General features: G+C 41.7%; 1 pseudogene; it reads left to right on the forward strand.

Moving 5' to 3' along the window:
* Positions 1 to 11,086: 11,086 nt before the first annotated feature.
* LOC124562010 lies at positions 11,087 to 11,203 on the forward strand (annotated as a pseudogene).
* The last annotated feature ends 10,263 nt before the right edge of the window (positions 11,204 to 21,466 follow it).

Below are 21,466 nucleotides of genomic sequence, written 5' to 3' on the forward strand. Positions count from 1 at the left end.
GACTGTGAGTATATCAATACTAGCATACATGCTAAATAAACAAGACATAAAGATTTAAGCAAATAAGGCAAGACAAAATCTTGGTAATGGATAAGCCCACATAGTGACCTACAACGGCCTATATAGATACCATAATGCAAACTGCAGTTTTTAGACGTATTAGAAAAATAGTGAGATGTCTACAACTTCATTTTACATAGAATACATCCAGACAAAAATATTTAAGAAATTAATACTCATGGTATAGCTGCGTGTGGTCATTGTATAAAGTATACATATTAATGGAAGGTCATAAGTTGGCTACAAATGGCCATTATAGAGTATGTGTGAGTCCATAGCTACCTAAACTTGCAGTGTAAATTTAAGGTTGCTGGTTCTCAATGGCCATTTTACATAAATGCTTACACAAACTCCTCATAAAATGTCTTGAAAATTAGGATGCTGGCTTTCAGTGGCCCTATTTATGTAATATTGTGACATAGTTACTTCAGAAAACCTAACAGTAAAATAAAGAACTGAATGGCTCCAGGTGGCCTTCTACTTGGAATACACGCAAATCTTAATATTTAAAAAGAATTGAATAGAAAATATAAGCAGAGGCTCTAAGTGGCCTTTTTACATTACATAAACATCAAAGCCCGGAAACTATCATAAAATATCATTAACTATAACTTTATATGGCACTCAGATGCCTATGCATAATTCATAATGAAAATATGTAACTCAGTATGGCTTTTACAAGAACAATATGCAGTATTATATGGAAGTATGGCTCTGTATGGCCTGTATGAGTACATATTCGATAAATATAATATATAATCAAACTATGATGTTATATGAGTAAAGACACAATATTTATAGGTTGTGTAGCACCCTCAGGGCTTCATAAATTTCACTCTAGCAAATGACCTATATTTCTAACGATGTGCATAGCTACAGGGAAGGATATGGGAATGTTTGATCTGTAAAGACAGTGATTAACAGTCAATCGTTATTCGTCTTGAGTCAAGAATGGCTATGGCCAAAGCAAAGAAAAAGTGTGATTATAGTATATGCAAGTATAAAGACAGGAGTACTAAGTGCAATATAGCTTACTGACTATGTAAATGTACCATATCACAGAAAATAATGAGATAAATACGCAAAGATGAGTGTGAATTGCAGAAATAGTGGAACCCGGAAATGTGGTTATTAACCTGAAAAAAAGCAGTCCTCCATGCTAACATAATTAGGCAGTATCATATGCAATCCCATAAGGAATGGTGAAAAAATGTTTTTAGCTGTAAAGCTTCTGTGACAGTCTTCCACAAACACCTCCAATTGTATGGCACAAGGTAAGACAAATTTTCCTAGAAAGGACACAACATACAAGAACTATATACTAGCATCATACTATATCAGTATAGAAAAATCATCAATATATTAATATAGTTCTCATTATTGGAATGCAGCTCATGGCATGAACACTCAACATCAATGTTCCATCAATATTCCATAAAATTTGTTGCAGCTCAAGGCCCGAACATTCTTATATCTAACACAAAATGCAGAGAGAAATATCCTTAATCCTAAATCTTTATAGGCAGTCTGCCTTATTTGCCAAGTACACTAACAGGAAAATGTTTATAAAAGCCTGCCAGGAAACAATGTGAGAACTGTCAGTGGTGTAGATAAGTATATGCAATGGACATGAGTTACAAGGTAAATTGATTTCGTAAATCTACACAGGTAAAATCAAGTAAACCAGGCATCGTCAAGTACAAGAGATGTTTAGCAAAATAGAGCACAAGACTCGGCATACATGAAACATGGCAATAATGTAAAATACAAAGGGTGACTAACCTAACAAAAAATTTAATAATAGTTCAACAGACAAAATCCTTAATATTACTAGTGATAGTATCTTGCTGAGGGTGCGCGATAATGACAAAGTGGTGTATATCTGCAGTGTAAATAAAGTAGCTGGTTACATAGAAATTTCATAGAATAAATGCTGTAAAACTTTCTTTTCAAATTCTTGCTGCTGACATAAGCGTGCATATAATTACGTTCATAATCGCAGCCGTATTCTTGGCGCTAAAACTTACCTTATTAGCATTTCAGTAATTTCTCATTATTGCTATACGATAGAAAGTGAAATTCAGTACATATCATTCAGTTGTTGCACAGCTACAAAAAACGTAAGAAAATAGACAAACTCAGCATATCAGTGTCAAAATCGTATGTAATGTAGCAGTCCAGGAGAGTAAGTTATGTGATGGCAGAATCTACTGTGTTGTATTTACAGCTCTGTTGCTGGCTTGGCATAATATTTTTGAGGTGAATGCAGATGTGTTTAGTTTTGGAAACCAATGTTCTCAAACAAATCTGCTTGACAGTTTGGTGCTGGTGGTATTCAGCTTTGGTTATTGTATTGTTGAGTGATTTGCTGCTGCTAACTTCGCGATTAATCTAATAGGGTCTGTGCACTGATGTTAAATCAGATGGGTATTAAGAGTAAACAGAAGTAGCTTTGACGTCAGTGGGCCAGATATATGCTGAAAAGATTTTGTTTTAGTCGGCGTAATGCTACATTGCTTTGAAATAAGCTGTGGCATGCTGTTGAGAGCGGTCCGACGTTATTGTTGAGCGAGCTGCTGCTGTTTTCAAGGACGGCATGGCACTTACCTGCTGCAGATATCATACTCCGTCTGTCCGTGGCCTCTATGTTTTCGTGCTGCTTAATAAAGGTCGTAGTTAATTCCTCAGTAAAATTTTGCTCTGTACTGTCGATATAATTTTCAATAGGTTGTGAGTTTCCCGACGTGGCAGCGTCTTTAACGGGCTCTACTGAATTATTTTCAGTGGCCTTAGTATTTTAATCTACCTGTTTGAAGTAGTTATCAGTCGAACTGCTGGCGAACTGTTCATCATTTTATTGAAACGTCATCGATACGAGCAGTGAAGGCATCTTGCTTTTCTCGTATGCTAAAAACTTGTTCATTGACATGAGTATTCAGTTTAACCATTACTTGCATGAGATTTTGAAGCATCGCTTCCGAATTCTTTTCGATTGATGTGTCGGGTGTCACCTTTGTTGTGTTTTGTGGTGCAGAGAAATCATTTACAACCATGGACATCTCATTTGTTGCATTACTTGCATAAGTACAGTTAATGAAATCTGACGTATTTTTAAAAACAGACTGAGTACTCCGCGCTACTGTATTCTCTGACATAGTATTGACATTCAAAGTAATTGTGGAAAAAGCAGGCAAATCACTGACCTCTTCCGGTAAACAATCAAGCTTTGAATTGTGAATGTCAGCCATGCGCAGATAAGCGACGTCCGCAGTACCGGAATCGACCGTCTGATTACTAGTCTAATTACGAGTAGTTGGTGAAATTATAGTGTCAGGAATATGTTCGTAATTTTGACAAGCGGAACTCACGTTTTCTGTGGTGCACTGAAATTGGTGCACCGCAGAGCGGCCACTATTATTCTCAACATTGTTGTCAATTATCAGAGAATTGTCGATTTCGGTATTTCTAATTGTTCAAATACGCGCCGAAATCTTAACATTTTTACGCGTATCGTAAATGATATATAGCTTACAAACCCAAAGACAAAAAACATTGAACAATAAGGTCAATAGAAACCCAGTGGACCAAAAGAATGCCGACGAACTGTGGAAGATATTTTGTACAAGTTAGAAAAATTACTATAATCTCTACATAGTGGTTGAGAGAACAGAATATATATACAATGCGTAATGTTTTTCTAATATAAATAGCACATTTGATTTCCAGTCAGAAAAATTGATATAAATCAAGGAAAACAGTACTAGTTATGTCTACGAGAGTTTTTATTAGATTTTTTTATCCCAATAACTATTACAATCCTCGCAGCAACACTATCAAAAAAATTTATCAATCACCTAGAAAAAACATCATTTGAATGACGATTTGATCCGAAAAGATTAGCACGAATACCATTCTCCCTCTGATTCTTTCTAATCACTGTAACTTTTCTAATCATTTATGCAGAAATCGCATTAATTCTACCACTAATATCAAAGAACGACTGGCAGAGCTGTTTGCAAGTGTAGCGTTCTTTTATAAAGTTTTTGTGTTCTTGTTTTCCAATGAATATGCAATGCGTAATGTTTGTCTTACGCAAATTTACTGTGTGATGACTTAATCTGCAAAACCAATACGCAATTTTCATAATGAAATCAATCCCTCTGAAATTTACACAGTCTCGTGAGCACCGTCTTCTATGGCCCTGTACAATATACCGACAAAATTCTCTGTGCGAATAAACAATGAAATAAATTTTCCTTAGTTCTAGAGTCGCAACGGGTGTAATCTTGGAATTCTGTTCTCTCCACAGTAGGCATTGAAAATATTTAATCTTGGCACAGCGAAGTGCAAAGCCAACCGTAAAATAGCTTCGTACAAATAATATCAGAAGATTCGTTGATAAATGAATGACCTTGGAAATGTTCAGTGAAAATTCTGGCTATTGACTCAGCGCTGTGCAATGCTGCTCGCATTGAAGTTGTTACAAACCTTAATACTTTTCTGATTCTAGCACAATAATACTTTTCCGACTCTGATTGAAAAATGATTTCTTTATAAAGAATATCTATTGGGTTTCAACAGACCCCATTTCGAAGAGGATGAGGTACTGACAAAGGGATACCCTAAGACCAAATGCTTCAGTTTGAAAATTGTATTCAATATAAAGTTTCTCCTTAGAAAAATCTGACATGAAACATTTTACATTAACTTCAAAATCTGTGAACTTCTCAACAGTTCTACAATTCTCACTTATGTAGTAATTTAAAAAGCTTGGATTATTACATGACAAAAAGTCTGACAGCGTGTGACAAAACAGATTCCAAAATTTAACTTATCTGTATTAGGATTACAAAATACACAAAATATTACCAATCGTGTATACCAAACCAACTGTTAACTAAAACATGACTGTGAGATAGTGAACCCTCTAACTAAAAGCCTCAATAGTATTTTTGTCATTAAATAATCTTAAAACACACGTGGAAAAAAATAAGATTCCAGATGATAATTTTAAGTGTACTCTGGATGTAAGACACAATGTGGCATGCGATGAAATATTCCCACATTTGAACCGTTCTAGGATGCTTGTCAAGTGTTACACTGGTTTCTCCACATCTAAATTAGTAAAGGGTGTTGTTATTTCTGTTTGAAGTATGTTGTTGGTTGTTTATAGAATCAACTTACGTCACTAACGTTTTCACATTTCTCAATAATGCTTCACCTTAGCGAGCACCAAAATAGGGGTGATGAAGACAGTGCATCCTGTTGTAAACTAGAAAAATATAGTCAATGTTATTAACTTCCTGATACTGCTTTTTGTTTGCATTAGAACTAGATGCAATAGAGGTTCGAGGAATGTTGTAATATTTACCAGTGCCGACTCTCTTTAAAACGTTTACATACTGTATTTCCCATATGCTAACCAAATTCGCGTTGTATAAAACTAAAACATACACACACACACACACACACACACACACACACACACACACACACACACACAATACATACCAAAGGACTAACAAACTGGCTAAACACGATTTTAGAGAAGAAGGAAGATGTTTGGAGTGATTTTTATTGCAGTACAGCAGTTAAACTACGTATTTTGGTAATACACTAGGAGAACTACATTCATCGCAACACTAGCAAAGATGCTTGTGGCAGAACAAGATAGGGACGGAACATGTCCATAGATAACAGCAATCAAAATACAGTTGCCACAATGTTATATGTACGTCAGACCATATAGATAATCTACGTGCAAGTAGAAATCCGTGCTCAATATTCTACTATAACATAAATGTGTATAATGAAAATAATGTCACACACATCGTACCGTAGGTCACTCGATAATGGCAGTATTAGCCAAAACAGACTTCTACTAAAGGAATAAAAATTACTATCAAACAGTAGTGAGTGTGGACATCGCTTGTAAAACCAATTTTTTAATTTTTTTTAACTGAAAATTTTACTTTCAATTTCCTGCCATCTTTCATTTACGAGTTTTCTGCCAGTGCCAAATAGTATTTTTGTATTTCACGCCCACCCCCTCTCTGTCTTAGAGTTTTTAACTACCCACGACTACCAGAGACTGCTGCGTCCAGCCAGCAGAAACGTTTAACGCCAAAAACTTGAAAAGTGAGTCAACGGCCCCATAGATACACTACGAGTGTTCCACAACATATCATTTGTTGTTGCGATCGCTCAAGACGTTTTACTTGTAATGTATCGTGGACAAAGCACATTACCTGCATGCCCAATGGGGGACAGTCCTGATGATTCTTCTGGCACAGGGCCAAGGTAACAGAAAGCTCGTAAAACGTGTATGCCTTCCGCATGTTCCCTCTCAACATCAATATGTCTAAGCAGTAAGCTGCCCGTTCCCATTCACGGACAGAACGCGGGAATAGTGATCGCCAATACCTCTCTGTAAACGCCCAGATATGTCTATTTTTTCCTCTCAAGATCATTACGCAAGGTATAGGTTAGCGGAAGAAGTGTGTTTCCAGACTCCTATTGAAAGAAGGCTCTCGATATTTTGGAAACAACACATAGGCTGTGGTTATGCTACTGATACACAATTCCCTTTCTTCGTGGTATGCTCATCCAGCGCAGAATGCAAGAGAGCTTCATAGTTTAGCAAGTAAGAGAAAGATACTAGTAGCATTGATGCTGTGGAGGCGAGTCGTGAGCGTTTCCTGACACACCTCAGTCCGTAAAATCTTTTGGCGTATGTAAACAGGAACCCAGGTACAAGTTTCGATCAGACACATAGTTTTCATCTGTTAAAAATTTTCTGCCAGAATTTCCATGCAAAACTGGATGTCTACGACTGCTAATAAGGCTCAGCTGCAATACACTAACAAAACTAACTGCTGTTTCATGACTGACTTTCGTGGTGCCGATGGGCGTCACTCGCATTCGACATTACCAGTATGTGTCTTGCACCGCATGCTACACATGGTGAGTGAGACAGATTCTGCACTGTATCACCTCCGTTAACATTCTGAACACTACATTCCTCACGTATCCTAACTCCACTCTACTTTTATAGATCCGCTGAGGTTGTCTCGTCTACTGTTCAAGGTCCTAATGGTTAACATGTTGGGAGACTGTAACTCGAGTAATCAAAAGCGTAATACTATTTACATCAATATCTCCTTGCAGCTTAACGGGGTTTAAGAGATCTGTATTACTGTAACTGATATTCATGTTGCACGTTTTCGACTGTTTCTCTAACAGTTTATGGTCCTCTACAATGTGTATAATTTTATTCGCAAGACTTGCGTCACGCTTTGTAGGCTCATCGCTAGAAACTGAACATCGTTCAGAGAGTTAACGTCCACTATTAAAATGGTAATTAAACAATATTACTATAATATTTCAAGGGAGGAGCCGACGCCAGCCGCAACTGGGCACTGAAATGCTGAAATGCTGTAATTCAATTGTGAAACTTGACAATTTGTGCTGACCGAGACTCGAATCCGAATTCCCCGCTTTACGCGTGTGGTCGCATTAACCCTCTCAGCTATCCGACCACGCTTTCCGTTCGACCCAAATTCTCAACATACCGCACACTGCTAACCAGTGTCGGTCTCCATGTACCTTATTTGCTCGCAGTATTTCCTGTATTCCCACAAGCGGTACAGTCCCTATGGGAAAAATGGAAATGAGCGTTTGGCGTCATTGGGCGGGAGACCCCTTACGGGGCAGATCCAGCCGCCTTGTAGCGGGTCTTATTACATTGGACGCCACATTCCGCAACCTGTGCGCCGGATGGGGATGAAATGATGATGAAGACAACACAACACCCAGTCCCTGAACGGAGAAAATCCCCGAACCAGCCGGGAATCGAACCCGGGTCCGTAGGACGGCTATCCGTTCCACTGACCACTCATCTATCGGGGCGGACAGTCCCTATTGTATATCCACAATGAGGATATAACGGGAATCAAGTTGAGAGAGATCCGACACGTCCGACAGAACAAACACCACACATGTGCTCATATGTAGTATAGATAGCCTTGCTCACTAAGGTAGGTTCTGGGAAGCACGAAAACAGAACAGCAGATACTCTTGCTGTGTGCGGCTGGGCATTATCTTGTTGAGATGTAAGCTCAAAGCCGGCCGCGGTGGTCTAGCGGTTCTAGGCGCGCAGTCCGGAACCGCGCGACTGCTACGGTCGCAGGTTCGAATCCCGCCTCGGGCATGGATGTGTGTGATGTCCTTAGGTTAGTTAGGTTTAAGTAGTTCTAAGTTCTAGGGGACTGATGACCACCGTAGTTAAGTCCCATAGTTCTCAGAGCCATTTTCAACCATTTTTTGTAAGCTCAAAATGGCTTCCCATTAAGGAAAACAAAACGGAGCGTAGATTATCGATCGCGTGGCGCTATTCTGTAAGTGTGCCGCGGATGACAGCCAAAGACGTCCTGCCATGAAAGAAAAGGGCATTGCAGACCATCACTCCTTGTTGTCGGTCCGTATGGCAGGCGAGTTAGGTCGGTATCCCACCACAGTCCGGGGTGTCACCAGACACGTCTCCGTTAGTCGTCTCAATTCGAAGCGAAACTCAACACTGAAGACAATTCTACTGTAGTTACTGAGATTCCAGGCTGAAGATGTCTCTGGAGACGCCCTGGACCCCGGTGGGGTACCAGCCTGACTGTCGCTCGCCACACGGCTGACAGCCAGGAGTAATGGTTCTGGGGTGGCATTTCATTTCATAGCAGGACCCCTTTGTTTTATTATACTACTGGCCATTAAAATTGGTACGCCAAGAAGAAATGCAGATGATAAACGGGTATTCATTGAACAAATATATTACACTAGAACTGACATGTGATTACACTTTCACGCAATTTGGGTGCATAGATCCTGACAAATCAGTACCCAGAACAACCACTTTTGGCCGTAATAACGACCTTGATACTCCTGGGCATTGAGTCAAACAGACATTGAATGGCGTGTACAGGTACAGCTGCCCATGCTGCTTCAACACGATACCACAGCGTCATGGGTAACCGCAGCCATAATCTCCGAGCTGATAGTCCATGCTGCTGCAAACGTCGTCGAACTGTTCGTGCAGATAGTTGTTGTCTTGCAAACGTCCCCATCTGTTGACTCAGGGATCGACACGTGGCTACACGATCCGTTACACTCATGTGGATAAGATGCCTGTCATCTCGACTGCTGGTGATACGAGGCCGTTGGGATCCAGCACGGCGTTCCGTATTACTCCCCTGAACCCACCGATTCCATATTCGACCAACGCGAGCAGCAATGTCACGATACGATAAACCGCAATCGCGGTATCCTACAATCCGACCTTTGTCAAAGTCGGAAACGTGATGGTACGCATTTCTCCTCCATACACGAGGGATCACAACAACGTTTCACCAGGCAACGCCGGTCAACTGCTGTTTGTGTATGAGAAATCGGTTGGAAACTTTCCTCATGTCAGCACGTTGTAGGTGTCACCACCGGCGCCAACCTTGAGTGAATGCTCTGAAAAGCTAATCATTTGCATATCACAGCATCTTCTTCCTGTCGGTGAAATTTCGTGTCTGTAGCACGTCAGCCGTCCGGAGTGGCCGTGCGGTTCTCGGCGCTACAGTCTAGAACCGAGCGACCGCTACGGTCGCAGGTTCGAATCCTGCCTCGGGGTGGATGTTTGCGATGTCCTTAAGTTAGTTAGGTTTAATTAGTTCTAAGTTCTAGGCGACTGATGACCTCAAAAGTTAAGTCGCATAGTGCTCAGAGCCATTTTTTTGTAGCACGTCATCTTCGTGGGGTAGCAATTTTAATGGCCAGTAGTGTATTATAATCATCTGTTCGTCTGTACATGTAACATGTAAATCAAATTACGTCCCATTTACGTCCCATTAAGATAATTCCCTCATCATGGAGCATGGTTTGCTTCTTAGAGTCTATATAGCATAATTATTAAAGTGTGGTAGTCAGTAGGACTTTAGTCACTATATTTGCAACTTTACCCAGTAAGAATTTAGGCACTATCTTTGCAAATTTAATTATAAGTGCAAATAACATTTAAATCACTCTCTGAGTTGAAACAAAATTACACTGTCAGGTCGTGTCGTAACGTATTATTCCTGTGCACAGAGACGAGTCCCATTATTTTGGCCACATAACGTAAACATGCATCATAAAAATACCACAAGCAAAAATCTTAATTTTTTGTGTTACGTTGTGAAATAACATTCATAATTAATTGTAATCGATGGCAACATTTAATGAAGTACAGCCCGACATCACCATCCAGTTCTGTGTAACAAGTGCTTCATGACCTGACCCGTATTCGATATACGCAAAGTATATGCTTACCTTATTTGGTCTGACGTTAACAATGTGTCATACATACTTTTCTCATACCGTATTTCATGAGTTGCAGTGTCTATGTCTAATATTTACAAGTTTCTTGAATACGTTACGAGTAGTTCTTGAATATTACAAAACGGCCAAACCCAGTTGTACTGCAAAATGTTAATAAAGAACACTCTCAAAACGAAAATTTAGTTTTATCATTTTTGCAACACTGTGAAATCTGACGTGAGCAAATATATTAAATAATCATTAAATTTTAATGATTGTGCACAAATTTCATTTCAACACATAGAATAATAAAAACAGTTACACATTACTTACAGCAGTATTTGTACTGCAAGGCAATGAATTTATCACTTCACACACCAACAACAGCCACACGCAAACAGAGGGATGCAGATGGTCGTAAATGCGCCTAACGGATGCGGAATGTAGTATCACCGTCCGAAAGTCACTTGCATTGGAGTTCTTATTTACATGTTTCTTTCTTATTTACCTGTTTTTTTTTTTTCATAGCGTCATGTATTACCCCTCTCACTCCTGCAGAATGCCACGCTTTCTCTAAAAATATGTACATAATACCAGAAAAATTAATATCAATTTTCTTACATTTCAAGAACAGAACATTCGTTAAAATTTACCATTCAGTTTACATGAATATAACGACAGGCATTCCAAAGAGACCGCCAACGGCCTTGCCGCAGTGGTAACACCGGTTTCTATCAGATCACCGAAGTTATGCGCTGTCGGTCTGGGCTAGTACTTGGATGGGTGACCATCCGATCTCCGAGTGCTGTTGGCAAGAGGGGTACACTCAACCCTTGTGAAGCAAACTGAGGAGCTATTTGATTGAGAAATAGCGGCTCCGGTCTCGGAAACTGACATACTGCCCGGAGAGCAGTGTCCTGGCCACATGCCCCTCCACATCCGCATCCAGTGACGCCTGTGGTCTGTGGATGACACGGCAGCCGGTCGGTAACGTTGGGCCCTCATGGCCTTTTCGGGAGGGGTTAAGTTTTAGTTTATAATCCAAAGAGACCAACAGGAAGCATGGACACATACTCGTATCTTCACCAGGTTCGGAAACCAAGTATAAGAACCAAAAACTCTGGAAACACATCTACATCTACATGGATACTCTGCAAATCACATTTAAGTACCTGGAAAAGGGTTCATCGAACCACCTTCACAATTCTCTATTATTTCAATCTACACTACTGGCCATTAAATTGCTACACCAAGCAGAAATGCAGATGATAAACGGATATTCATTGGACATATATATTATACTAGAACTGACATGTGATTACATTTTCACGCAATTTGGATGCATAAATCCTGAGAAATGAGTACCCAGAACAACCACCTCTGGTCGTGATAACGGCCTTGATACGCCTGGGCATTCAGTCAAACAGACCTCGGATGGCGTGTACAGGTACAGCTGCCCATGCAGCTTCAACACGATACTGGAGTTCATCAAGAGTAGTGACTGGCGTATTGTGACGAGCCAGTTGCTCGGCCACCATTGACCAGACGTTTTCAGTTGGTGAGAGATATGGAGAATGTGCTGGCCAGGGCAGCAGTCGAACATTTTCTATATCCAGAAAGGCCCGTACAGGATCTGCAACATGCGGTCGTGCCTTATCCTGCTGAAATGTATGGTTTCGCAGGGATCAAATGAAGGGTAGTGCCATGTAACGTCCACTGTTCAAAGTGCCGTCAATGTGAACAAGAGGTGACCGAGACGTGTAACCAATGGCACCCCATACTATCACGCCGGGCGATACGCCAGTATGGCAATGACGAATACACGCTTCCAATGTGCGTTCACCGCGATGTCGCCAAACACAAATGCGGCCATCATGATGCTGTAAAAAGAACCTGGATTCATCCGAAAAAATGACGTTTTGCCATTCGTGCACCCAGGTTCGTCGTTGAGTACACCATCGCAGGCGCTCCTGTCTGATGCAGCGTCAAGGGTAACCGCAGCCGTGGTCTCCGAGCTGATAGTCCATGCTGCTGCAAACGACGTCGAACTGTTCGTGCAGATGGTTGTTGTCTTCCAAAGGTCCCGGTCTGTTGACTCAGGGATCGAGACGTGGCTGCACGATCCGTTACAGCCATGCGGATAAGATGCCTGTCATCGCGACTGCTAGTGATACGAGGCCGTTGGCATCCAGCACGATGTTCCATATTACCCTCCTGAACCCACCGATTCCATATTCTGCTAACAGTCATTGGATCTCGACCAACTCGAGCATCAATGTCGCGATACGATAAACCGCAACCGCCATAGGCTACAATCCTTCCTTCCACCGCGTTGTTCCTGGTGAGAGGTAATGCCTGAAATGAGATATTCTCGGTACATTGTTGGCACTACCGATCTCGGAATATTTAATTCCCTAACGATTTCTGAAATTGTAGGTTCTATGCATCCAGCTGCATCTATCATTCTGCGTTCAAATTCTGTTGATTCCCGTCTTGCGGCCATAATTACATCGGGAACACGAGTCATCTGATTAGAATTACAGCTCTGGCAATGCATTGTAATTTCATACCTTGTGTACGACATACTACCTCCGTCTGTATATGTGCGTATCGTTTTCGCGTGACTCAGAGTAGGTCATGTATGCTGCTGAGAGGAAGAGACCCCACAAGATGTTGTGTGGCATTGGTGGCAGCGATTGTGACTGCAGGAAATCGAAGCTAGCACAGCCTTCTTGCAGTCCGTAGTGACTGCCCTTACCACAGCAGGCGGTGACGACGCATAGGCTCCACTGGTTTCCGTGGGTAGTCTAGTAGCGCCGAACCTCGGACCTCTAGCAGCACGGTCGGGTGCTGGTCGTAGAAGGCTGCCTGACATTACACATGGAGCCGCTGTTCTCTATCGGGGAACTCTTTGTATATCTTTCCCCCTTCCTAATTGGCCTATTGGATTGCGATATAAATGACTGTGGTCGCTTATGCCTAATGAAATTTTACAGTTAGTAAGGATATCGTTACCAAAAGAAAGTAATACATGTTACTAGGAGGACAGACCCTTCTGAAGGAAGTACCTATTCTAAACCTAATCAAACATTGATAATAATTCTGAAATGGGTGGAATTTAGTGCAGTCGCTCACGAATCACACAGAGGGTAAAAGAGTACCATGAACTATTTAATACAAAAAATACTGTGTAATATCGAAAAGGAATAATTGAACGGAGGGCAGCCCACTAGGGCAATGAATATCAAAAATCCTAATGGCAAAGAAAATTAAGCAAATAATTACTGGGGTACCAACAGAAGATTCTCACGCTTTTCCGCAACTCAACAGTTCACGAGAAAACAACGATCAGAAAACACTGAGTTTGCAGTTACTTATTCCGAAATACTAAACTTTGAAAGCAAAGTTAAATGAAGTTGCTGGTTGAATAAATGACTGAGCATAATTGAAATTTTCTTACGTAAAAATGACTTTCGTTAATCTCAAAGTAACGCAATGCAACATTTGGAAAAAAGCAAGCAATTTACTTTTAATTTTTGAAAGATTGAACTCAATTCACTTTAAGCATGTGAGCCGGCCGCAGTGGCCGAGTGGTTCTAAGCGCTTCAGTCTGGAACCGCGCGACCGCTACGCTCACAGGTTCGAATCCTGTCTCGGGCATGGATGTGTGTGATGTTCAGAGGTTAGTTAGGTTTAAGTAGTTCTAAGTTCTAAGGGGCTGATGACCTCAGATGTTGAGTCCCATAATGCTCAGAGCCATTTGAACCAGTTTAGAGTGTGAGTAACTAATTTACTTGTAATATAAGAATAATAAAATACCTACCAAGCCAGCAGAAGTCACTCGCTAAGCTAAATACAGAATAGATTAAATAGCGTGTTCTTAATATCTGCTGTATTTTTAATGAACAGTTACGGAGGCAACAAAAGGTAGACAAACTGGTCATTAGCAAACAAAACAACACTGGAAGTTAATAGTTAATCAGTTTTCATGAAAAGAAAAGGGACCCTGCTGGGTAGTAATTTCTGAGGGCAATGCCAACACTGGTGCCCTACAAGTTTTTAACTATTACAAATGGCTCTGAGCACTATGGGACTTAACATCTGAGGTCATCAGTCCCCTAGAAAAATGGTTCAAATGGTTCTGAGCACTATGGGACTTAACATCTGAGGTCATCAGTCCCCTAGAGCTTAGAGCTACTTAAACCTAACTAACCTAAGGACATCAAACACATCCATGCCCGAGGCAGGATTCGAACCTGCGACCGTAGCGTTCGCGCGGTTCCAGACTGAAGCGCCTACAACCGCTCGGCCACAACGGCCGGCTTTTAACTATGACAGCTTATTATTCAAGGAAGTTAGTCAAAGAAATGCCACTGGTTAATGCCGGTACAACATTACTTTGTACTCTGTCAGTTAACAGTCTTATGATGTTGCAGCTATGCGGACGACGAAGAATGTAGGCAAAGACAATGCTAAGCTGCTTCTGGTGCAGCAGCGCGGTCTGAGGCGTCTTGTGACGCTTTGCATGGTCTGAGGCTCTTTGTCACGGTTGGCGCGGCTCTCCCCCGTCGGAGGTTCGAGTCCTCCCTCGGGTATGGGTGCGTGTGTTTGCCTTAGCGCAATTTAGTTTAAGTTGGGTTAAGTAATGTGTAAATTTAGGGGCCCTGGCTCCAGCAGTTTGGTTCCATTGGATCTTACTACAAATTTCCAAATTTTTACTGCTGGTGCTGTGGCTGCTGGTTGATAACCACGAGTCGTCTCTAGAGCCACGGATAACTATGGAACAGACAACAGTTAGAGTTGCAGTCCACTCCGACAGTGTTCTTGATACTCGCTGGCTGACACAACAGGTGCGCCTACATTGACGCTATCGTAGCTGTGCAGTACGTCTGCAGAAGCGCCCAGCAAACGATTTCAAGAGACTCTCCAAACGCAAAAATAAAGAGCGGTACAGTTACTGACATTTCGTCGTTGCTGTCGACACATTTAAATAAAGTTCCTTTGGCGATTAACCAGCCATTTACAATACTTACATTATAATTACAATCAATTATATATGTTCACAAATAAATACACTATTACATCCATTAAGTATTAAATATAGTTTCTGTAATAAAGCTTCACAGATTCAGGAATAGTAGTATATTACAAGTTATCAAGAGATATTATACGGTATAAAATTTTGGATGGTGCAGAAGGTATTTTATCAACATTTTCGTGTTATAACCCCCTTGCTGACTCTTTGTTGCAGCAGTAGCGTACGAGCTGCGCGTTGCTAACGACAGCAGCTGTCCTGCGGATGCTGAAGAGTCCAACAGCACGGGGCCGCCTGGTTATGGCCACCGGATGGCTTGATCGGCGCGTATAAATAACGCTCCAGAGGCCATTTGTCTGGCTTTTCGGCGGCGATAGCATTCACCACTGACTGACGCAGTGCTGCAGCAACGAATCGTTACCATCGTCTTGCCGCACTTTGACGTAGCGTGTGGGACGGTTTGCAGGTCGCTGTGCCATTAACCGCGTACCTTTGGAACGGGAAATGGATGACTGTGTACCGGAGGTCTTAGTCCTTGCTGTATCCTATCCACACCGCAACCCTTGCCTCCAGACAGCAGTCTCCGTGAACTGACGCAAAATGCGTTTCAGGCATGGCACGAAATTCCTAAAGATGACACTGGGAGACTGTTTCATTAAACTGCAAAATGGTTCAAATGGCTCTGAGCACTATGGGACTCAACTGCTCAGGTCATTAGTCCCCTAGAACTTAGAACTAGTTAAACCTAACTAACCTAAGGACATCACAAACATCCATGCCCGAGGCAGGATTCGAACCTGCGACCGTAGCGGTCTTGCGGTTCCAGACTGCAGCGCCTTTAACCGCACGGCCACTTCGGCCGGCCATTAAACTGCACAGGAATAGTGTGGTCGTACGTGTAGGGACACACCTCAAATTGATGTTAATAGTGGACATACGTTCTGAATGGACGAAAGATTACCTATATAACACACTTTACAGCTGTATGATGAATATCTGCACAAAATTTGATAAATACCGTTTCTTAGTCTAATAACGTTCTCAGTGTATACAAGGTATTCGATCTATCTGTAACAACCCAAAAATTTTTTCTCGGAAAGCAAATGTGATTCAGCTGTCAGGGATCCTTCAACCGTTTGTCCGTTACGCAGATATAAACAACAATACCTCTTTTCTAAGTGCCACTCTGTGCATGGTGGTCAGAAACAGTCTGGGAACCTTGTAATGGTATTGCATAGGACGCTTTACTGAGATATAACTATTAAGAAAAAATTTCAATACGTTGTGCCGTTTCCGTTTAACACTGAAGAGCCAAAGAAACCGGTACACGTGCCTAAAATCGTGTAGGGCCCCAAGAACACGCATAAGTGCCGCGCCAAGACGTGGCATGGACTCGACTAATGTTTGAAGTAGTTCTCGGCGGAATCGATACGACGAATCCTGCAGGGTTGTTCATAAATCCGTAAGAGTACAAGGGCGTGGAGATCTCTTCTGAACAGTGCGTTGCAAGGTATTCAAGATCCGCTCAATAATGTTCATGCCTGGGGAGTTTGGTGGGCAGCGGAAGTGTTTGAACTCAGAAGAGTGTTCCTTGACCCACTCTGAAGCAATTCTGGACGTACGAGGGTCGCATTGTCCTGCTGAAATTGCCCAAGTCCATCGAAATGCACAGTGGACATGAATGGATACAAGTGATCAGACAGGATGCTTACGTACGTATCACCTGTCAGACTTGTATATAGACGTATCAGATGTCCCATATCACTCCAACTGCACACGTCCTGCACCATTACAGAATCTCCACCAGATTGAACAGTCCCCTGCTGACATGCAGCGTCCATGGATTCTTGAGGTTCTCTCCATACCTGTACACGTCCATCCACTTGAGAGAATTTGAAACGAGACCCGTCCGACCATGCAACATGTTTTCAATTATCAACAACCTAGCCTCAATTTATCACCTCCACAAAAGGCACGTTTTAGTTGCTAAACCAGTTCCTCTCTTCAAGACCTGTTCGACAAAGTATCACAGGGTTCCACTCACGCAGTCGTGACGTTATTAAAAACATAACGGAAAACTGATTTCGTCCTACTCTAATAGCAAACAGAGCAAGTACCAAAGTAACGCAACACTCCCACTTGCTACAGATAATAGTAAACAAATGGAACCCCAAGAAAAATGCACACCGGTCATTAGTTGAAAGCCTTTTTTTGTTTACTATAAGAATACACCTCCCCCCCCCCCCCCCTCTGAACAATGCACCTTGCCGATGGTTGGGAGGCTTGATTGCCTCAACGATACAGGTAGCCGTACCGTAGGTGCAACCACAACGGAGGGGTATCTGTTGAGAAACCAGACAAACGTGTGGTTCCTGGAGAGGGGCAGCAGCCTTTTCAGTAGTTGCAGGGGCAACAGTCTGGATGATTGTCTGATCTGGCCTTGTAACACTAACCAAAACGGCCTTGCTGAGCTGGTACTGCGAACGGCTGAAAGCAAGGGGAAACTACAACCGTAATTTTTCCAGAGGGCATGCAGCTTTACTCTATGGTTAAATGATGATGGTGTCCTCTTGGGTAAAATATTCCGGAGGTAAAATATTCCCCCATTCGGATCTCCGGGAGGGGACTACTCAGGAAGACGTTGTTGTCAGGAGAAAGACAACTGACATTCTACGGGTCGGAGCATGGAACGTCAGATTCCTTAATAGGGCAGGTAGGTTAGAAAATTTAAAATGGGAAATGGATAGGTTAAAGTTAGATATAGTGGGAATTAGTGAAGTTCGGTGGCAGGAGGAACAAGACTTCTGGTCAGATGAATACAGGGTTATAAATAGAAAATCAAATAGGGGTAATGCAGGAGTAGGTTTAATAATGAATAAAAAATAGGAATACGGGTAAGCTACTATAAACAGCATAGTGAACGCATTATTGTGGCCAAGGTAGATACGAAACCCACTCCTACAACAGTAGTACAAGTTTATATGCCGACTAGCTCCGCAGAGGATGAAGAGATTGATGAAATGTATGACGACATAAAAGAAATTATTCAGATAGTGAAGGGAGACGAAAATTTAATAGTCATGGGTGACTAGAATCCGACAGTAGGAAAAGGAGGAGAAGGAAACGTTGTAGGTAAATATGGAATGGGGGTGAGGAATGAAAGAGGAAGCCGTCTGGTACAATTTTGCACAGAGCATAACTTAATCATAGCTAACACTTGGTTCAAGAATCATAAAAGAAGGTTGTATACATGGAAGAAGCCTAGAGATACTGACAGGTTTCAGATAGATTATACAATAGTAAGACACAGATTTAGGAACCAGGTATGAAATTGTAAGGCGTTTCCATGGGCAGATGCGGACTGTGACCACAATCTATTGGTTATGAACTGTAGATTAAAACTGAAGAAACTGCAAAAAGGTGGGAATTTAAGGGGATGGGACCTGGATAAACTGACTAAACCAGAGGTTGTAGAGAGTTTCAGGGAGAGAATTAGGGACCGATTGACAAGAATGGGGGAAAGAATACAGTAGAAGAAGAATGGGTAGCTTTGAGAGATGAAATAGTGAAGGCAGCAGAGCATCAAGTATGTAAAAACACGAGGGCTAATAGAAATCCTTGGGTAACAGAAGTGATATTGAATTTAATTGATGAAAGGAGAAAATACAAAAAAGCAGTAAATGAACCAGGCAAAAATAAATACAAACGTCTCAAAAATGAGATCGACAGGAAGTACGAAATGGCTAAACAAGGATGGCTAGAGGACAAATGTAAGGATGTGGAGGCGTTTATCACCAGGGGTAAGGTAGATACTGCCTACAGGAAAATTAAAGAGACCTTTGGAGACAAGAGAACCACTTGTATGAATATCAAGAGCTCAGATGGCAACCCAGCTCTAAGCAAATAAGGGAAGACAGAAAGGTGGAAGGAGTATATAGAGGGTTTATACAAGGGCAATGTACTTGAGGACAATATTATAGAAATGGAAGAGGATGTAGATGAAGACGAAATGGGAGATAAGATACTACGTAAAGAGTTTGACAGAGCACTGAAAGACCTAAGTCGAAACAAGGCCCCGGGAGTAGACAGCATTCCATTAGAACTACTGGTGGCCTTGGGAGAGCCAGCTCTGACAGAACTCTACCATCTGGTGAGCAAGATGTATGAGACAGACGAAATTCCCTCAGACTTCAAAAAGAATATAATAATTCCAATCCCAAAGAAAGCAGGGGTTGACAGATGTGAAAGTTACCGAACTATCCGTTTAATAAGCCACGGCTGCAAAATACTAACACCAATTCTTAATAGACGAGTGGAATAACTGGTAGAAGCCGATCTCGGGGAAGATCAGTGTGGATTCCGTAGAAGTGTTGGCACACGTGAGGCAATACTGACCCTACGACTTATCTTAGAAAATAGATTAGGGAAAGGCAAACCTACGTTTCTAGCATTTGTAGATATAGAGAAAGCTATTGACAATGTTGTCTGGAATACTCTGTTTCAAATTCTGAAGTTGACAGCGGTAAAACACAGGGAGCGAAAGGCTATTTACAATTTGTACAGAAACCAGATGGCAGTTATAAGAGTCGGGGGACATGAAAGGGAAGCAGTGGTTGGAAAGGGAGGAGACTCGATTGTAGCCTATCCCCGATGTTATTCAATCTGTATACTGAGCAAGCAGTAAAGGAAACAAAAGAAAAATTCGGAGTAGGAATTAAAATCCATGGAGAAGGAACAAAAGCTCTGAGGTTCGCCGATGACATTGTAATTCTGTCACAGACAGCAAAGGACCTGCAAGAGCAGCTGAACGGAATGGACAGTGTCTTGAAAGGAGGATAAAAGATGAACATCAACAAAAGCAAAACGAGAATAATGGAATGTAATCGAAATAAGTCGGGAGATGCTGAGAGAATTAGATTAGAAAATGAGGCACTTAAAGTAGTAAAGTAGTTTTGCTATTTGGGGAGCAAAGTAACTGATGATGGTTGAAGTAGAGAGGATATAAAATGTAGACTGGCAATGGCAAGGAAAGCGTTTCTGAAGAAGAGAAATTTGTTAACATCGAGTATAGATTTAAGTGTCAGGAGGTCGTTTCTGAAAGTGTTTGTATGGAGTGTAGCCATGTATGGAAGTCAAACGTGGACGATAAATAGTTTAGACAAAAAGAGAATAGAAGCTTTCGAAATGTGGTGCTACAGAAGAATGCTGTTGGTTAGGTGGGTAGATTACGTAACTAATGAGGAGGTATTGAATAGAATTGGGGAGAAGAGAAATTTGTGGCGCAACTTGACTGGAAGGAGGCATCGGTTGGTAGGACATATTCTGAGGCCTCAAGGAATCGCCAATTTAGCATTGGAGGGCAGCGCGGAGGGTACAAACCGTAGAGGGAGACCAAGAGATGAATACACTAAACAGATTCAGAAGGATGTAGGTTGCAGTAGGTACTGGGAGATGAAGAAACTTGCACAGAATAGAGTAGCATGGAGAGCTGCATCAAACCAGTCTCTGGACAGAAGATCACAACAACGAATACACATAGTACAAATGGCTCTGAGCACTACGCGACTTCTGAGGTCATCAGTCGCCTAGAACTTAGAACTAATTAAACCTAGGTAACCTAAGGACATCACACACATCCACGCCCGAGGTAGGATTCGAACCTGCGACCGTAGCGGTCGCTCGGCTCCAGACTATAGCGCCTAGAACCGCACGGCCACTCCGGCCGGTACATAGTACAGTACTGCAGTATTTTTAGGCGATATGTCGTACACAGTATGACAGTCGGTGATTTCAAATTGTTTACTCTCAACTTCAATAAGTGTACGAGCTTGATACCTAGGTGACTGCATTGTCCGTATGTACTGTAATGTCACAGCCAATTCTGTGTTACGTTTTTAGCAATGTCATGTTTACGTGAATGGCATACGTGATATATTCTTAACAGGTGTTGAGGAAAAGAAATGGATTACCGAATAATAAATATAGAGTGCTATTTAAAAACTTGACCTATTGCTGTTCATATGATCATGAAAGACACAAGAA

This window comes from Schistocerca americana, chromosome 1 (assembly GCF_021461395.2).
Source record: "Schistocerca americana isolate TAMUIC-IGC-003095 chromosome 1, iqSchAmer2.1, whole genome shotgun sequence".
NCBI lineage: Eukaryota > Metazoa > Arthropoda > Insecta > Orthoptera > Acrididae > Schistocerca > Schistocerca americana.